Source organism: Danio rerio, chromosome 25 (genome assembly GCF_049306965.1).
Source record: "Danio rerio strain Tuebingen ecotype United States chromosome 25, GRCz12tu, whole genome shotgun sequence".
NCBI classification, from domain to species: Eukaryota; Metazoa; Chordata; class Actinopteri; order Cypriniformes; family Danionidae; genus Danio; species Danio rerio.
Window position 1 is genome coordinate 26183653 of NC_133200.1, and position 21189 is coordinate 26204841.

At 36.0% G+C, this 21189-nt stretch overlaps 1 protein-coding gene and 1 long non-coding RNA gene across 16 annotated transcripts in view; both read right to left on the reverse strand.

Annotated features, from left to right (window-relative positions):
• brsk2a (BR serine/threonine kinase 2a) overlaps positions 1-21189 on the reverse strand; it is a 324106-nt gene that overhangs the window by 236624 nt on the left and 66293 nt on the right. The window lies entirely within an intron of this gene.
• Positions 15126-19315, reverse strand: LOC141380974 (uncharacterized). The gene is made up of 2 exons (XR_012400428.1): positions 15750-19315; positions 15126-15706 (listed from the first exon to the last, which is right to left on the reverse strand). It is a non-coding gene; the product is annotated as an uncharacterized lncRNA (long non-coding RNA).

Below are 21189 nucleotides of genomic sequence, written 5' to 3' on the forward strand. Positions count from 1 at the left end.
AATTATTAGCCTCGCTTTGAATTTCTTTTCTTTTTTTGTTTTTCTTTTTTTATATTTCTTAAATTATGTTTAACAGAGCAAGGAAATTTCCACAGTATGTCTGATAATATTTTTTATTCTGGAGAGTCTTATTTATTTATTTTTATTTTTTTTTTTGGCTTGAATAAAAGCAGTTATTATTTTTTCATGAACCATTTTAAGGACAAAATTATTAGCCCCTTTAGGCTATTTTTTTACTAATAGTCTACAGAACAAACCATCGTTGTACAATAACTTGCCTATTTACCCTAACCTGCCTAGTTAACCTAATTAACCTAGTTAATTCAATTAAATTCAGGTTTATTTGTATAGCGCTTTTACAATGTAGATTGTGTCAAAGCAGCTTCACATAAATGGTCATAGTAACTGGATCAGGGTAGTTCAGTTTAGCTCAGTTCAGTGTTTTGAAGTCATTATTGAGAGTCCAAACACTGAAGAGCAAATTCATCGATGACACTGATAAGCCTTTAAATGTCACCTTAAGCTGTTTAGAAGTGTCTTAAAAAATATATAGTAAAATATTATTTACTGTCATCATGGCAAAGATAAAATAAATCAGTTATTAGAAATGAGTTATTAAAACTATTATGATTAGAAATGTGCTGAACAAAAAATCTTTTCTCCGTTAAACAGAAATTGGGGGGGGGAAAACAGGGGGCTAATAATTCAGAGGGGCTAATAATTCTGACTTCAACTGTATATTTGGTGCAATATATCATACATCAAAATAACAGATATTGTGACAGGACAAGCTATTAATAATATGGGTTGTTGACAAATGTTGAAGTAAAAATAAATGTTGCATTTATTTATTTGGAACACTGATGTTTGAAGTTTAAATTTTTAAAAAAGTTTTTACTGAACTGTAGTGTAAAAATGACCTATAATGTGTGATGACAAAAAATAAGAAAACCATGAGATTGCAGAGTGATTGTTGGACACTTCACTACATATAGTGCTATTTTTTATATGAAAATATGAATAATATTTTTCTCCATGACACATTTTCACATTATTATTTTACACCAGAGATTTGCAATGATTAACTAGTACATATGTTTTTAGCAATATATAGATAAAAACAATAATGGTCATTCACTGAAAAAGGTCACTTGTAAAATTAGGCTTAAGGTAATTACTAATCAGTTTATTTGCTTTTCACTTTCAAAAGTCGTCATTTATTTAACTATGAGACATGGGTCGGTATAAGTTTATAATGGTATGGTAACTTTAGATAAAATATCATGGTTTCACAGTACCACAGCATTTTGATTAAAATATTTTCTTTTTAAATATTTGGGTAAAAAAATATCCCCCATTGAACAAAATACATTTTATTTTTGGAAACATTTATAATATTTTGGAACGGTAAACATGTCAGTTAAATAATTCTTATTATTATTATTTTTAATTAAAAATAAATCATTGACTTCTGCTCTTTTAATTATTTTTTAAAAACACAGATTTCTTTACAACACATAAAAAACACACATAAAAAAAGAAAACTTACAAATACCTTAGGAACCTTGACTTTTCCCAACTGCGGTAAACCTTGAAATTGAGACGGTCACACCATAGGAAAGTTTTGAAATTTGGCTCAAAAATGTAAAAAAACAAATAAAAAAAAACAAATAAAAAAATAATATATATATATATTCACAGTAATAACACAGCATTTATTAACACAGTATTTATAACTATATTAAAGTCCACAGAAGACAAATAGATGTATTTGCTGCATTTTAAATGATGATGATGCTTATTATATAAATTTTTGTCATGTGTGACCATGAAAATATGTCAACAAGCCCCCAAAATAAAAATAAATATTTTCTCTCAATTTCTGTTTTTTTTTTACTTCCCACTTTTCAATAAAAGTGATGACTTTTGTAAAAAGTGAAAGACTTTTAAACCATCATTTTCTTTACAGACTCAATCTGCCTTGACCAAACACACACACACACACACACACACACACACACACACACACACACACACACACACACACACACACACACACACTCACACACACACTCACACACACACTCACACACACACACACTCACACACACACTCACACACTCACACACTCACACACTCACACACTCACACACTCACACACTCACACACACACTAACACACACACTAACACACACACTAACACACACACACACACGCACACACGCACACACACACACACAACCACCAACGATATCAGAGCAAACACACACAGGTAAACAGGAGCAGTCTAATCTCTGACTGTGAGTGACGCCACTCACAGCAAATCCTGACTCCTAATCTGAGGTGCGCAGACCAAGTGCCTCAATGAGGCCGAGAAACAGCAAAGCTATTTATAGAAACATCCTTTCACACACTCTTTCTTGTCACTGATGTGCCTCAGTCCTGCAAGAATCACTTGTACACACATGCTTGAGCTCGTGCTGATCACAAACTCCCCCTTCTCTCTCATCCAGAACTACACCGGGCTCCCAAGGACACTTTGTTCTCTTGGGTTTTAATATCCTCTTTTGTTCTTTTGTCAAGTGAATTAAATAGGCCATTTTTTATTGAGACTGTTTAGAATTCACCCACATTATGCACTGGATTCTTTAGAACAGCATCTCTCTCTCTCTCTCTCTCTCTCTGACTAGTCATATTATCAGTTTTGAACTTAATTGAAATTAATCATCTCACAAACTCTAAATTCTCGCACCTGTGAATATAGTGATTGCAAGACTTTGCAATGACATCATACTGAAGTAATCATATAATACTATGCAATGATTATAGCAAGTTCATGTTGATGTTTGTAGAATAAAGTTCAAACAGGCTTCTCATACTCATTCATTCATTCATTCATTCATTTTCTTGTAGGCTTATTCCCTTTATTAATTCAGGGTCGCCACAGCGGAATAAACCACCAACTTATCCAGCAAGCTTTTTTACGCAGCGGATGCCCTTTCAGCTGCAACCCATCGCTGGTAAACATCCACACACACACTCATACACTACAGACAATTTAGCCAACCCAATTCACGTGTACCGCATGTCTTTGGACTGTGGGAGAAACCGGAGCACCCAGAGGAAACCCACGCGAAGGCAGGGAGAACATGCAAACTCCACACAGAAATGTCAACTGAGCCAAGGTTCGAACCGGCGACCTTCTTGCTGTGAGGCAACAGCACTACCTACTGTGCCACTGCCTCGCCCACGGCTTCTCATACTATATAGAAAAAAACTACAACAGAATGGATGTTTAGCTTAAATGTAAAAAAAAAATTAATAAATAAATGCAGTTTGCAAAGTGATGTCCAGTTATGCCGACAGTGACAGCTTAACTAAGGTATTTATCTGTCATATCATATTCCCATTTTATTTATCTCTCTCCAAAATAATCAGACACTATGAGAAGTCAAAGAGTGTTCTTGAGCAATATTAAAATAACTGGCAGTTCACATCATGGACACATCATTTTTAATAAATTCATAGGCCATTTTCCTCTGAAAATCTGTAGTAATAACATTGTATAACTAGATTCTTAAAGTTTGAGAACAAACTTTGAGGCTGGCTTGTGAAAGCCTGACGGTAATAGTTTATTTAGTTTAAACAGTTTTTAAAACTATGAAAAGATAGACAGATAGATAGATAGATAGATAGATAGATAGATAGATAGATAGATAGATAGATAGATAGATTAGCATGTTATTAGCATGATTCTAGCATGAATTAGCATGTTTTTAACATGATTCTAGCATGAATTAGCATGTTACTAGCATGATTTTAGCGTAAATTAGCATGTTACTAGCATGATTTTAGCATGAATTAGCATGATTCTAGCATGAATTAGCATGTTGTTAGCATGATTCTAGCATGAATTAGCATGTTGTTAGCACGATTCTAGCATTAATTAGCATGTTACTAGCATGATTCTAGCATGAATTAGCATGTTGTTAGCATGATTCTAGCATGAATTAGCATGCTACTAGCATGATTCTAGCATGAATTAGCATCTTGTTAGCATGATTCTGGCATGAATTAGCAAGTTGTTAGAATGATTCTAGCATGAATTAGCATGTTACTAGCATGATTTTAGCATGAATTAGCATGTTACTAGCATGATTCTAGCATAAATTAGCATGTTACTAGCATTATTCTAGCATGAATTAGCATGTTACTAGCATGATTCTAGCATGAATTAGCATGTTGTTAGCATGATTCTAGCATGAATTAGCATGTTACTAGCATGATTCTAGCATGAATTAGCATGTTGTTAGCATGATTCTAGCATGAATTAGCATGTTACTAGCATGATTTTAGCATGAATTAGCATGTTACTAGCATGATTCTAGCATAAATTAGCATGTTGTTAGCATGATTCTAGCATGAATTAGCATGTTACTAGCATGATTCTAGCATGAATTAGCATGTTACTAGCATTATTCTAGCATGAATTAGCATGTTACTAGCATGATTTTAGCATGAATTAGCATGTTACTAGCATGATTCTAGCATAAATTAGCATGTTGTTAGCATGATTCTAGCATGAATTAGCATGCTACTAGCATGATTCTAGCATGAATTAGCATGTTGCTAGCATGATTCTAGCATGAATTAGCATGTTACTAGCATGATTTTAGCATGAATTAGCATGTTACTAGCATGATTCTAGCATAAATTAGCATGTTGTTAGCATGATTCTAGCATGAATTAGCATGCTACTAGCATGATTCTAGCATGAATTAGCATGTTGTTAGCATGATTCTAGCATGAATTAGCATGTTACTAGCATGATTTTAGCATGAATTAGCATGTTACTAGCATGATTCTAGCATAAATTAGCATGTTACTAGCATTATTCTAGCATGAATTAGCATGTTACTAGCATGATTCTAGCATGAATTAGCATGTTGTTAGCATGATTCTAGCATGAATTAGCATGTTACTAGCATGATTCTAGTATAAATTAGCATGTAACTAGCATGTTTCTAGCATGAATTAGCATATTGTTAGCATGATAGATAGATAGATAGATAGATAGATAGATAGATAGATAGATAGATAGATAGATAGATAGATAGATAGATAGAAAGAGGTAGATAGATAGATAGATAGATAGATAGATAGATAGATAGATAGATAGATAGATAGATAGATAGATAGATAGATAGATAGATAGATAGATAGATAGATAGATGGATACAGACAGACAGACAGACAGACAGACAGACAGACAGACAGACAGACAGATAGATAGATAGATAGATAGATAGATAGATAGATAGATAGATAGATAGATAGATAGATAGATAGATAGAAAGATGTAGATAGATAGATAGATAGATAGATAGATAGATAGATAGATAGATAGATAGATAGATAGATAGATAGATAGATAGATAGATAGATGGTGTATGAGCATGAGTCAAACAAGCCAACCCCCGCCTCTCTACGATGTTCTGATGCTGAGATATAGCTGGTGTCATATCGTTGCTAGGTTAGTCTCTTTTGTTGCTATGGAGTTGATTGACAGCTTAGACTGATGATGTATCAAAGCTTCTTGCCAGTATGAACAGTTAAAAACAACCCCCATGTCTCTATCACACTGCAGCATGACAATATCAGTCTGAACCTCTTTAATGGCAGTCTATGGGACAGTTGCTAGGGTGCAGTATCTGGTTGTTAGGGTGTGGCTAGAAAGTTAAAAGGCCATTGGTGATTGGCTGCTGGCTAGACTGAGTTAAATGAGCTCAGCCATTAGTCTGTAGGACAGTTTGATGCAGAGTTATGAGCTCACAAAGTTTGATCCAATGTAAAGTCAATGAGAGTCTTTTGCAATGGAAGTCTATGGGACGGTTTCTAGGGTCCAAAAGTGGTTGCTAGGGCGTGGCCAGAAAGTTTAAAGGTGATCAGTCATTGGCAGATTGATGGTCTGAGTTAAATGAGCCTAGTTAGAAGTCTGTGTGACATTCTGACGCGGAGTTATGAGGTCGCAAAGTTTGATCCAATGTTACGTCTATGGGATTTTTCCGACGGTCCCGGGACGTTTTTCGGAAAACCGAAAGTCGGATCAGTCGGAAAAGATATAGCAACTCGAGTCAGAATAGTTCGGAGGTCTGACCCGAGTTTGATGGTCATAGCTTGAATGGCCTAGGACGAGATAGAGTTTAATTTTTAGTCTCAGAAGAAGAATAATAATATAGAATAAAGATTCTTAAAGTTTGAGAACAAACTTTGAGGCTGGCTTGTGAAAGCCTGACGGTAATAGTTTATTTAGTTTAAACAGTTTTAAAAAGTATGAAAAGATAGATAGATAGATAGATAGATAGATAGATAGATAGATAGATAGATAGATAGATAGATAGATAGATAGATAGATAGATAGATAGATTAGCATGTTATTACCATGATTTTAACGTGAAATAGCATGTTGTTAGCATGATTCTAGCATGAATTAGCATGTTACTAGCATGATTTTAACGTGAAATAGCATGTTGTTAGCATGATTCTAGCATGAATTAGCATGTTACTAGCATGATTTTAGCATGAATTAGCATGTTGTTAGCATGATTTTAGCATGAATTAGCATGTTACTAGCATGATTTTAGCAATAATTAGCATGTTGTTAGCATGATTCTAGCATGAATTAGCATGTTACTAGCATGATTTTAGCATGAATTAGCATGTTACTAGCATGATTTTAGCATGAATTAGCACAATTATAGCATGAATTAGCATGTTGTTAGCATGATTCTAGCATGAATTAGCATGTTGTTAGCATGATTTAGCATGTTACTAGCAAGATTCTAGCATGAATTAGCATGCTACTAGCATGATTCTAGCATAAATTAGCATGTTGTTAGCATACTTCTAGCATGAATTAGCATGTTACTAGCATGATTCTAGCATGAATTAGCATGTTGTTAGCATGATTCTAACATGAATTAGCATGTTACTAGCATAATTCTAGCATGAATTAGCATGTTGTTAGCATGATTCTAGCATGAATTAGCATTTCACTAGCATGATTCTAGCATGAATTAGCATGTTGTTCGCATGATTCTAGCATGAATTAGCATGTTGTTAGCATGAATTAGCATGTTGTTAGCATGATTCTAGCATGAATTAGCATAATACTAGCATGATTCTAGCATGAATTAGCATGTTGTTAGCATGATTATAGCATGAATTAGCATGTTACTAGCATGATTCTAGCATGAATTAGCATGTTGTTAGCACGATGCTAGCATGAATTAGCATGATACTAGCATGATTCTAGCATGAATTAGCATGTTACTAGCATGAATCTAGCATGAATTAGCATGTTGTTAGCATGATTCTAGCAAGGATTAGCATGTTACTAGCATGATTTTAGCATAAATTAGCATGATTCTAGCATGAATTAGCATGTTGATAGCATGATTCTAGCATGAATTAGCATGTAACTAGCATGATTCTAGCATGAATTAGCATGTGACTAGCATGATTCTAGCATGAATTAGCATGTAACTAGCATGATTCTAGCATGAATTAGCATGTTGTTAGCATGATGGATAGATAGATAGATAGATAGATAGATAGATAGATAGATAGATAGATAGATAGATAGGTAGAGGTAGATAGATAAATAGATAGATAGATAGATAGATAGATAGATAGATAGATAGATAGATAGATAGATAGATAGATAGATAGATAGATAGATAGATAGATAGATAGATAGATAGAGACAGACAGACAGACAGACAGACAGACAGATAGATAGATAGATAGATAGGTAGAGGTAGATAGATAAAGGTAGATAGATAGATAGATAGATAGATAGATAGATAGATAGATAGATAGATAGATAGATAGATAGATAGATAGATAGATAGATAGGTAGATAGATAGATAGATAGATAGATAGATAGATAGATAGATAGATAGATAGATAGATAGATAGATAGATAGATAGATAGATAGATAGATAGATAGATACAGACAGACAGACAGACAGATAGATAGATAGATAGATAGATAGATAGATAGATAGATAGGTAGAGGTAGATAGATAAAGGTAGATAGATAGATAGATAGATAGATAGATAGATAGATAGATAGATAGATAGGTAGATAGATAGATAGATAGGTAGAGGTAGATAGATAGATAGATAGATAGATAGATAGATAGATAGATAGATAGATAGATAGATAGATAGATAGATAGATAGATAGATAGATAGATAGATGGTGTAAGAGCATGAGTCAAACAAGCCAACCCCCGCCTCTCTACGATGTTCTGATGCTGAGATATAGCTGGTGCCATATCGTTGCTAGGTTAGTCTGTTTTGTTGCTATGGAGTTGATTGACAGCTTAGACTGATGATGTATCAAAGCTTCTTGCCAGTATGAACAGTTAAACACAACCCCCATGTCTCTATCACACTGCAGCATGACAATATCAGTCTGAACCTCTTTAATTGCAGTCTATGGGACAGTTGCTAGGGTGCAGTATCTGGTTGTTAGGGTGTGGCTAGAAAGTTAAAAGGCCATCGGTGATTGGCTGCTGGCTAGACTGAGTTAAATGAGCTCAATCATTAGTCTGTAGGACAGTCTGATGCAGAGTTATGAGCTCACAAAGTTTGATCCAATGTAAAGTCAATGAGAGTCTTTTGCAATGGAAGTCTATGGGACGGTTTCTAGGGTCCAAAAGTGGTTGCTAGGGCGTGGCCAGAAAGTTTAAAGGTGATCAGTCATTGGCAGTTTGATAGTCTGAGTTAAATGAGCCCAGTTAGAAGTCTGTGTGACATTCTGATGCGGAGTTATTAGGTCACAAAGTTTGATCCAATGTTACGTCTATGGGATTTTTCCGACGGTCCCGGGACGTTTTTCGGGAAACCGAAAGTCGGATCAGTCGGAAAGGATATAGCAACTCGAGTCAGAATAGTTCGGAGGTCTGACCCGAGTTTGATGGTCATAGCTTGAAAGGCCTAGGACGAGATAGAGTTTAATTTTTAGTCTCAGAAGAAGAATAATAAAATTAATAATAAGTTTAATAGGATAACAGTAGTCTGGCTTGCTACACAAGCCAGCCTAATAATAATAAGTTTAATAGGATAACAGTAGTCTGGCTTGCTACACAAGCCAGCCTAATAAATAAAAATGTATAAATAAAATATAAATTTTAAGGAGTGATACTTTATTTCAATGTGGTCAAGATTTGTTTATCCTCCAATGTTTAGGGCTGAGGTTTGGTGCCATGCCTCATTTAAAAATCTAACATCTTCATACAACTGAGCTCATACGAATCTGTATGAATTAGCCACTACACTGACAAAATAGTTGTTTGTGAGATCAGGCTGGACATATACTAAGTCTATGCTGTAAAAACAAACTAAAAAATAAATAAATAAATCAAAATAAATATATGAACTCAAATGGAAAAGAGTGTATAAGCTAACAAAACAATATATCATAATAAAGCTAACAAAACAATATATCATAATAAAGCTAACAAAACAATATATCATAATATCTTTGAAACACAGTCATTTCACAAACACAATCGTCATTTCAATCTCTAGTTGGAAGATTTCAGTGCAATAAACCCGTGCATATAGCCCAATAAAACAACAAACTCTATAAGCTTTGTATAACTAAAATTGTTTTAAAACTTAATATTTACTGTGCAAAAGAAATACTATAGCCATGTTGTCATCCTTTCTCCAATGTGCAAACATTTATAGATTTTAAAAGTTGATTTAGCATTTGATTTTACCGCTGTGACTGTCTCGTGTATACATGAACGTGTGGCACGTGCGTATGCGCAAATGGTGGATTGGCATGAACAGAAGTGCACAGATTTACAAATCTTCATTTGCTGACAGACAGTTCGGTCTACTTTATGGGAATTATCAGCCCAACAAATTTTAATTGAATGAACATTTCTTAGTCTTATGCCTTACCCAGAATTTAAAAAGTTTATAAAAATACATTCAGATCATGTACTTCAATCATTACTATTGGAATGTGAAGAGACTTTCAACCCACACAACAACAACAAAAAAATCTTAAGACAATCACCTACTGCACCTTCAGTCTTTCAACTGAAAAACTAGCATCAGCTAAGATGAATAAATGCACTGAATTTGTCTTTACTCTGATTTTAGTTAAACCGACAGCTAACTCTCTGCAACTCTCACATGGTCACCCGGTCAGTACCTAGATGTAAGAACCCATGGGAAATCTAGGTTGCTGCCGGAAGTGGAACCTGTGGTCTGTGTGGATCCTAATGCCCCAGTATAGTGACGGGAACTCTATACTGCTCAGAGAGCACTGTCTTTCGGATGAGTCGTTAAACCAAGGTCCTGACTCTATGTGGTCATTAAAAATCCCAGGATGTCCTTCGAAAAAAAAGTAGGGGTTTAACCCGGGCCAAATTTGCCCATTGACTTCTGTCCATCATGGTCTCCTAACCATCCCCATATCATAATTCTCTTCTCCACCAATCAGCTGTAGTGTGATGTGCGTTCTGGCACAATATGGCTGCCGTTGCCTCATCCAGGTGGACGCTGCACACTTGTGTTGGTTGAGGAGATTTGTGTGCCAAGAAAAGCACTATATAAATGTAAGAAATTAATATTATTATTATTATTATTATTATTAAAACCAACTAATGTAAACAAATGGAGCTTTTTAGTATATAGATAATGAACAACAGGGGTATAAATAGCCTCTGAATTTTCAATGTCGTAGGCCTCAATAACATAAGAATGTAAATTGTAAAAAGCACTATACAAACAAACTTTCATTTCATTTCATTTTCTTGTCGGCTTAGTCCCTTTATTAATCTGGAGTCGCCACAGTGGAATGAACCGCCAACTTCTCCAGCTAGTTTTTACACAGCGGATGCCCTTCCAGCCGCAACCCATCTCTGGGAAACATCCACACACAGTCATTCACACACACACACACTACGGACACACATATACTATTTAGCCTACCCAATTCACCTGTACCACATGTCTTTGGACTGTGGGGGAAACCGGAGCACCTGGAGGAAACCCACGCGAACCAGAGAGAACATGCAAACTCCATGCCAACTGAGCCAAGGTTCGAACCAGCGACCCAACAACTTTTTTGCTGTGAGGCGAACGTGCTACCCACTGTGCCACTGCGTCGCCCACAAATAAACTTGAATTGGATTAACGTTTTAAAAAAAGAGTTTTGAGTCTTCAAGTATTTGGTGCTGTAATGAGCAACAACTGGCGATACTGTACATTAGTCCAAATACACTTAAAAGGCACTCTAAAAGATTAAATAAATTTTTAATTAAATAAATAATTATTCAACATTTTTGAAGTGCCCACGATAACAATATTGCATATTAATTATCATAATACATTGAATTATTGAATATCGGCATATGTCTAGTCCTGTCTGACACACCCTTTCCAACCAAACCCAATCATGGAGACTGGTGCTAATTGCGGCACCACATGGTGCATGTGAGTGAGATAAAATAATAGAAAAAAAGAGGCTAATACCACATCTACTCATGGTGAGCAAGCACAGAGGGGTGAAAATGTGTGTGTTAGTATATGTGTGTGTCAGCACTGGGTGTGACGTGATGCCACCTGGCCTAGCCACCATCTCAGCATGGCATCTAGAATGTGAGCAAGCAGCTTTCTGCAGAGAGAGAGAGAGAGAGAGAGACTAGGAGGAGAATGTGATCAAACAACCCAGAGAGATGAGAGACCAGACCATGCATGTTCTTCCACACCGGTGTACTACAAAGAAAATTCTCACATATCCTGTTTGCACCGGTCAAGGCATGAAAGATGGCATGGCCTTTCATTTAGAATTAGAAGTAGAGATGTTCTCATTGAAGAAATCTGATGAGCATCGGCTCCTCTGAGAGGACCTTCAGGCACACTAACATTTGATCTTCTAAGGCTTCGCTTACACCCTTACTCCTCAAAAACCAATCCATGCCTTTTTCTGGCCAGATATGTGACCGCCACAAAAGAGATAACATTGTAAGAAGGAGCTGAAAGAAGGCCTTCGTCTTCTAAAAGATCACATCTGAAACGTCACATCAGACTAGACAAAAGAGCGAGCAAATCAATGCATTAGGAGCTCATCCTGACATACAGGCACTTTGAAGTGAAATCCATTTGATGTACGCTTAAAGGGTCACAGTGTGGCGCCTTTGTTCCCAGTCAGGGTGCTATTCCTTCTTTCAAATCCCATCTAGGATCTCCCAAGGCCAAGCTAAGCCCGAGTCCATAAGCTATGTTACACTTAAATAGCATTACAACTGTTTTAGGGGCCAACAGTACTATGATTCACCAAAGTACCACAGTGATACGATGAATTAAGGGTTTCAAAATTTATTGTTTTTTCGGTTGACCGTGATGCAGACGCGGACAATTCAGTATCGGTTCAGTAATAATTATAACTGGTTATTATGTACTGACGTCATTTACCTCATATGTCGCGAGGGAGGTAAGCGCAGGTATTTACAACACTCCTGGCGCCAACTGTGCACAATTTTACTGCGTGTGTGATTTCTGTACAGTCTTTTACTGACAATTGCAGCAGAAGCCCCTATTTCTCTGTGATTAAGGGAATAAAAGTACTTAATTTCTCTCTCTCTCTCTCTCTCTGTGGCCCATTTCACCTGCTGGCGTAACTTTTCCTCTCGGCTGCTGGCGTGCCTTTTCCTCCCTTCTCTTTTCCTCTCAGCTGTACCTGTGCATTGTCGCGGTGCCCGACCAGATTTCATGCGGCGCGGTAATAAATTTTCGAATAAATAATTCGCAATTGTTTTAGAACTTCCGATTCAGTCGACTTTGAGAGAAATGACTAGGAATAATAAACGGCAGAAAACGGTCAAACTACTTGCTGTACAAACAAGTGTTTGCATTACTATACAGACCAAGTAGACTAATATAATAAGAAAATATCAGTTTGCAACATCAAGCAGCGTAACAAGCAGTTTTTAAAGTTTAAAAATGAATGGAAGTGAATGAGATCGGAAATCTGAGCCAAAAAGATTCAAATGGCTGCGTCCGCTCGTTGGCAAAGAATAAGGTGAATAGCCACCCCTCAAAATACAACACTGTGTATGCAAAGCAACGTCAATGCATTATGATGCACCGAGATGTCGAATTAAACCGAACTGATGGCATGATAATCGTAACCGAACCGAACCGTGAGACCAGTATAGGTTCACACCTCTACTATGAATATATCATGGTATGTTGTGCAGACACACATTATCATTTAATGGTTTTTCCAAAGCATAAGCAGTTCAAAGTGTGAGATGCTAATTAAGACATCGTTTTGAAATATTAAGCAATTATTAAATCTAATTAAATATCCATCAAGCTATTGCTACTTAATTTACTGTTTTAATTGGTTAGAATGCAAAGTGGAAGACAAATTATTGAGTGATTAACATTTATTATTCACAATTTTAAGCTTTTGGTCACTGTTAATCAGTCAGTATTAAGCATCTTAGCTCCTAATTAGAACTTAGCATTTATTAACATTTAGGGAGCCAGCTAATTAGTGTTCTCATCTCAACACTCATTTGTAATTTATATTTTCTCTTGTTATTTAAATGCTCACCTTTGTCATGGAATGCGGAACCCGGCCAAATAATTACAATTCAATTAATCAAATATCAATTTTTACAATTAAATAAAGATAATTGATATAAATAAACAGGCTTATGTGCATTACTTATAGGCATAATTTGCAGAATGGCGACATACCTACTTGACTTATTCTATTATTCCTTAATATATGGTGATATGAATGGTAAGAAGGAGCAAAAAGCTAGCTGAACAAAACCCCAAAAGAGCTTTAGCGGCTGTGTTTCTGTAAAAAAAGAAAAACTAAGCTTATTTGTTCAAAACTGTATTTAAGCCACTGTAAGCTTGCTGTACAGCTCCCTGGGAAGATAACAATTGAGTTGAATGGAACATGGATTTAATTGTGTTCAACATTTTTGTTAATAATATGAATGTAATAATTACAAATATCAAAAAAAAAATGTTAACTTAATTTCAAGTCATTTTCCACTAGAAAAATATGAAAAACTGTCAGCAAAGATTAAAATACTCTTTACATGTACACAAACGTAAAAGTTAAAAAAAAAAAAAGCAAAGGAAGCCTTTGGAGCAAAAGGGCAAACACCTTAGAATTAAGATGAAGTTTGATGATAGGTGTATAAATATGTGAGCTCTGAAAAAATGACTGTTAGTTTTGTTCATATAAAGTATTGCCCACTTCTAATGGAGCTGTTGACATGAAATTAAACCAGATTTTGGTAAAAGCCCAAACAATACAGACATAAAATAAAACAAAAAAAAATAATAATCATGTTATGTGTAGTAACAATGAAATGACACAAGGAGAAAGTAATGAACTACTGAATCCTATTTAATACTTTATATAAAAGGCTTTTTAATGATGGCAGCTTAAAGATGCCTCTCATATGGAGAATAAAGTCACATGAACTGTTCAGGTGTAAGTTTGTTCACAGACTTTAACAGAGTGTAAAAATCCTGATGGTTCTGTGGGTCACGTCTATCAAATCTGATGTTTATTTTGCATTTCTATTGGATTCAAGTCAGGTGATTGGCTGGGCCATTCTACAGCTTGATTTTCTTTTTCTAAAAGCATTTGAAAATTTCCTTAGCTGTGTTTTGGATCATTGTCTGTCTGAAATGTCTACCTTGATTTCATCTCCATCATCCTGATAAGCAGCAAATATTAATTTACAATGACGAAGGGCAGAGGGTCGCTAAGTAACTAATGAGAGATTTCAGCTGCAGTCTGGGCTTTCACTGCCTTTCTACACCTCCCTTTCTTCATGTGCTCAATACCTTTTCCCTGCGTCATTTAATTTTACTATGCAATGCTTAATTTGTAAACGAATTAAATTTGTTTGCTTTGCATATATGGATTTCTTTGGTTGTTACTAACATTCAGGGAAAATTCCATCAGGTCAATTGCACTATTACAAATATGTTTTCTGAGAAAAATAGTGATGTGTTTAAAACTTATTTTCCCCGCTGCGTACACCCATTCAATTATTTTTCTAAATCGTAATTATTCATTCTTTCATTTTCTTTTTGGCTTAGCCCCTTTATTAAACTAGGGTCACCCCAACGGAATGAACCACCAGCATCCAGTATATGTTTTACGCAGCGGATGCCCCTCCAGCTGCAACCCATCACTGGGAAACATCCATACACACTCAGGCCCAATCCCAATTCTATTTTTGTACCCCTACCCCTTCCCCTTTCCCTTGGCCCTTAAAACAGAGTGTGAAGGGGAAGGGCTTTAAAATTTACCCCTTAGAATTGGGACAGCACTACAGCACCTGGACACATCATCATATGTCATCACAATCTCTTGCTTCATATAGCCTTCAAGCTAAAGAGAACTAAGTAACACCTTCACGAGAACAGACAAAATGAGGGGTAGAGGTAAGGGGTGAGGCTAAGGGTATTGAGATGGGACCTTATTCACACACATATACTACGGACAACTCAGCCTACACAATTCAACTATACCGCATGTTTTTGGAATTGTAGGGGGAAACCGGAGCACCTGAAGGAAACCCACGCAAACACGGGGAGAATCGTGTTACCCACTGCGCCACCAGGCTGCCCTTAATTATAATTAATTGTATCCCAATTACAAAATGTCATGACCGGGACATCGTTATAAATCAAGTGAGTGCATTCATTCACCAAAAATGACAGAAAAGCATTTGAGGTTATATGTGATCAAGAACCTCAGTAAAACATGGTCAGTGAGACTGACCTGGTGTAAAAACTGCTCAGCAATAAATTTTTCTTCCATTGCCCCACTATGCAGCTTTCACTTGACTTTTATTGCCGTCGCAAGGTCATACGGGGAGCCGCAGAGTTAATGAAAGATTATAAAACAATACAATCTGCTCTCTCCTCGTGCCTTATGTGTTTAAAAAAACAGAAAGTGTTGAAAACAAGCTAGCTTTACTACTGCAGGCTTTAGCTCACTACAGGTATATACAGTATGCATGCAAGGTGTGGGAAGCCTTTGCATTAGCAGCATCAGATCAGGATCAGCACATATGCTGGGTGTTAATGCGCTTGTCATATGCTTCATCACACTGTGACCAATGGTCTTATTACAAAACAGAGGCTTTGGAAATGCACTGTGACCAAAGACGAGCCAGGTGCATGCATGCACAAATTCATAAAGAGCCTTCATACCTTGATAAGATGTACAGAAAAAAAGCACCATAAATATGGCTTTCACTAAACCATACCACAAGGAAGAGTGTACGGATGATTCTTGCATTTCACGTGCAGCAAGCTTTTCTTTAAATTTTATGCATCACAGCTTCATCTCAAATGGCACACTATACACTATGCACTCATGCACTCGTTCATGTTCTTATGCACACTCAACAGCATAGCATGTGTGTTGTGTCATCCCAAATAGAACACTAAAGTTTTTTACTAAGCAGAAATTCAAACCCTGATGACATTTGACGGTTGCCAAATCAGCTAAATAAATTACTAAACTATTAAATAATACCTGCAGTGAGTATAACGACAATCACCATCAGGAGGTGCTTTAATCACTCTTGTAGGAGAATTTTGCTTTCACTATCCAAAATAAACAAAGTTATCCAACATGTGCGGCCATCAGCTCCGCCCCTTCCACTACATGAGCAAAACTGTGGTCTTTGAGTGCATGAAGTGTCCAACATTACACACTTCATTTTACCAGCTGAATGAGTGCATCATCCAGGTGATTAAAGTGCACTTATTATCTTTAGAGTTTTCAGTGTGAACGCACTACTTACACTATTTATACTACAAAATGACGTAGAATAGTGCATAAGTATGCTTTTTATGACGCAGCCCATTTTCAAGCAATAAGTTCTGTGTGAAATCAAAATATACAATGTTTATTTTACTTCCACACATTGTTATCCTTTAGGTGCACAATTGATCCATGCAAGTTAATCCACAAAAAAAAAAAAAAAGTTCAATCAAAGTCTGATCATTTTGCATCTCGAGTGGCAGCCCTTCTTTGTTGACATCGGTTTGACAGTTCAGAAACAATATCCTTAACCATGCTTCTCTTACTGTTTGTTTGCTATACAGAAATGACGCCTTGATTTTCTATTTCGGTTGGAGGTTCATCAACATACTCAAACAAAATTCTCCGTAACTTTTGCTTCACACAGACTTTAACAAATGCATGAAATATTCACTACACAACTGGTGATGCTGAGAAGGAATCCACTAAGCAAAGAATTCACCATCTCAATAGAAAGCTAAAAAACACCACAACCAGGTCTCAAAGCCTTGGTTAATAACCAATGTATTTACATTTGACTGATGATGCACAAGGAAACCTGATTTATCAGACCAGACTACATTTTTCCAATCGTCCAGTCTTGATGATTTTGAGCCAACAGAATGTCTTGCAAGTGACCTATAGCACAGCTGTCAAACTTCTGTTCCTGTTCCTAGAGAGCAACACCTCTACACAGATGAGTTTGACCCTAATTTAACACACCTGATCAAACTAAATGAGTCCTTCAGGCTTGTTTGAAACCTACAGGTACATGTGTTGAAGCAAGGTTGGAAGTGTGCAGAGCTGCAGCACTCCAGGAGTTTAACACCCCTGACCTAGAGTTAAAGTGGATTGATGACCCAGTTGGGTTGCTGGCAAGACAGATTCATACACATAAGAACTATCACTATGTTCTTTAACACATTGCTCTGGCCACCGCTGTTGTAGCTGCTGGTGATGTGTTGGCCCTGCAGTTGCTGCAACGCTTGATCGTTTGGCCATCTCTTCACCACTTTTGATATGACCAAAACAGTACAGTATGTGAATAATACACTAGGTGAATGAGAAGTTGTGTGTGATATGATTAATTTTGGTCAGGGGTGATTAAAATGTCTCCACAATCTGCATTTGAATAAATATCGTAGTATCATGCTAATTGTACTTATTGAAATACTGGCAATGCTGTCTCAATATAAGCTATTATTACTTATTTCTATTGAAAAAAGTACATTAGTTTTGTTTGTTTTAAAGCCTTGTCGGTTAAACAGTAACAGCAAATGCAGCTTTTAAACATACACACCTGAGAAAATTATTAGGTTGTTACAAAACCTGTCAAACAGTGCTGTACTGATAACTAGATTTAGCAAATATTTAAATTAATATTTAGGTATTGATATTAATATTGATATTTTAGCCTCACGTTGGGGCACCAATTAATGTAGAAATAACAGATAAATAACTCCTTTTAAACGGGGCACCAGAGAGCTTTCCATTGTCAAAATGATTTTAAAAATATTGTTCGTTAAAATATACAAATGAGGAGTATAATATCTGGCCAAATCTGAAGGATAATGAGATCGTTGACTTGTAGAACCTTTTTCTGTATTATCAACACAAGGAAGACACAATTGTAATAAATGTGTATTTATTAACAAAATAGTAATCAAGGGTAACTACAATTACAAAATGTACAATTAATGAAGTGCATAGGCGAGTGATGAAGGTGATTAAGTTAAGGTAAGGTAAACCTTATTTTACAAAAACAAAGAACTTAGGATGTTTCTGTTTTTAATGAATATCAGTTATAAACATCTAATTAATTATAATATTTTATACTGAAACACACTATGCCAAGGTCTGATTTAGAGGGTTGGAAAGTGGAATATTTCTGTTTCTGCGTTTGATGCAGTGAAAGAAGTTGGAAGAAGTTGGATCTTCTTGCAGATCTTGAAGCATGAAACGAGCAGACTTGGCTCTCTTGAGCTTTGAGAAGAAGAAATCTGTAGTTTCTGGAACACGCAGACTGGAGATTTTTGGAGGTGGTGGTTCGATGTCAGGGAGACGCCCACGTCTTTATTCTTGACCGTAGAAATCTGTATATTCTGGAACACGCAGAAATTGAGATTACTGGAGGTGGTGGTTCGATGTCAGGGACACGCTGACGTCTTTTCTTTGAAGGTAGAGTTCCTGGAAATCTGGGACATGCAGATTTCTGGAGGTGGTGGTCTTGAAGCTATGGTTCCAGATGCCTTGGAAAAAGCGCTGTGAATCCAATTACAAAATCTTTGCTGGTACACGCAGCAAAAGTTCTGATACCACTCTTGATACCACTCGTTGTTACTTCCACGCTTCTGCACCACTCTTGCTCCGAACTGAACCACACTGAACTCAATCACACTAAACTGAACAGAACCTCTCTACTCTTTGTTCGAGAGAATGTCTTTAATACTTTTTCTGGAAGGCGGGATTGTAAGGATGTCACTTTTTAAATCCAGCATTGTGATTGGACGATCCTGTAAGTTGGTCACTGGGAGGTGTCATCCCTAATGTGGCCTGCATTTGCATAGTCATAGTCCACCCGTTAACTATTATAATATTTAAGAGTCTTAAATATTTTCCTATGCATAATTCAATTTCCAAACCACATCTAATTTACCCAAGGCATTATTTGCAATATATAGTCTAAACATTGCTATGTAATGTTGATCTTTACCCAAGCATTCATATATAAACCTTAATAAGCAAAGTTTATACAGTGGAGTATTTCAAGCGAGTGAATTTACGAAAAGGGTCAGAGTTTAGGTTTAACTCTGCAGCATTTGTTTATATTGGAAATTAATTTCCACAAGTTCCTGGCTTTACCGCTGATCACTACATTGCCAAATTAAAAGATTAGGCTAAGTCTGATAGTGCTCAAACCGTACAAGATATACAAATAAACTCATTTGATAATGGTGCCTAAACTGAAAGAAATCAGTTAATAGAAAAATTAATGAGTGTCATGCCATTCTTAAAGGGCCAGCAGACATTAAGGGATAATTCATCCCACATTTTGTATTCTGTCAATATTTGTTTACTCTGATGAGGAATCTATTCAGTATTAATTTATTACTAGCCATTTGATGTTAATAAAACTACAAAGCATTGGAAGAAAATTTGATTTTTCAAGTAAAATAATGATATATTTTTGTCCACCACTAGCTTCACGCACATCCTTTATACATAATTTCACCATTCTGACACAGAACACTCTAATAATTAAAAGCCAGTGCTCAAGTGATACATACACTGCTCTGTGAACTACACCTGCAGCAGTGTTTGATTACTAGTCTTGTTTAACCCTTTGATGCGTATCTCAGTGGTGTGATCAGTCTAGCCCCGTCTCTAGAGGGTACAATAACACTGATGTGATACAAGTGTTCAGTGTGTCAGGGATCAGCTGCTAAATTCAAATCTGCTAAATGGCCTGTGCGGCAACGCTAGTCACAAATAACAATTTATCCATGTTTTGAAACAAATTACATTTGTTTTAAGTTTGAGACATTTAAATGCTAGCAAAATATTTTTTTTATGATTTGAAAAATACACACTGATATCTATGAATATAGCAATAATTATTTTTTAACAGACTGGGTGATTGGAAATTACAGCAGATTAGCATCTCACAAAGGAATGGTTTTAAAAATGGAGAGCTGAACAAATCATATAAACATCCTTGGGATAATTAATAAAAAAATAAATGCATATTATAAGAAACGAAAGTGCTTTTGACCTTGTCTGCATTCCAGGCTGTTGTTGGGAACTCCCCAAACCAAAATAATATGGGCAATTTACAGTAAATCAACAGAACTGTAGTGTGTCACATGAAAAAAAAACTGATATGTTTCCATGCAGATGCATTCTAAAAAACACTCACATAAAAAAGAGCTCATGTAGGGGGGTCAGCAGGAGTATTTCATAATACACATACTAAAAAAAACTGAGACACAACTTAAATAACATTAAAATGTTTAAAATAACAAATTGAATTACCTGAATGATTTGCTTAACTGAACGTTTAATGACATTTCTTTTGGAATCTGGCATGTAACTCAGTGACACGAGAAGGAGTCAAAACAACAAAGAGACTTTGATTGCTACAGACAGTGCAGAAAAGCAAACATCAGAATATTGTCATAAACAGCAAGTCATTCAAGATTTCAGTGTTTGACTTTCTTAAGCTAGTTTGTTCTGAAAAGCCAGTGTACAGATTAATGCAGGTATTCAAGATATGTGTGTGTCAGATATGTGTATAAG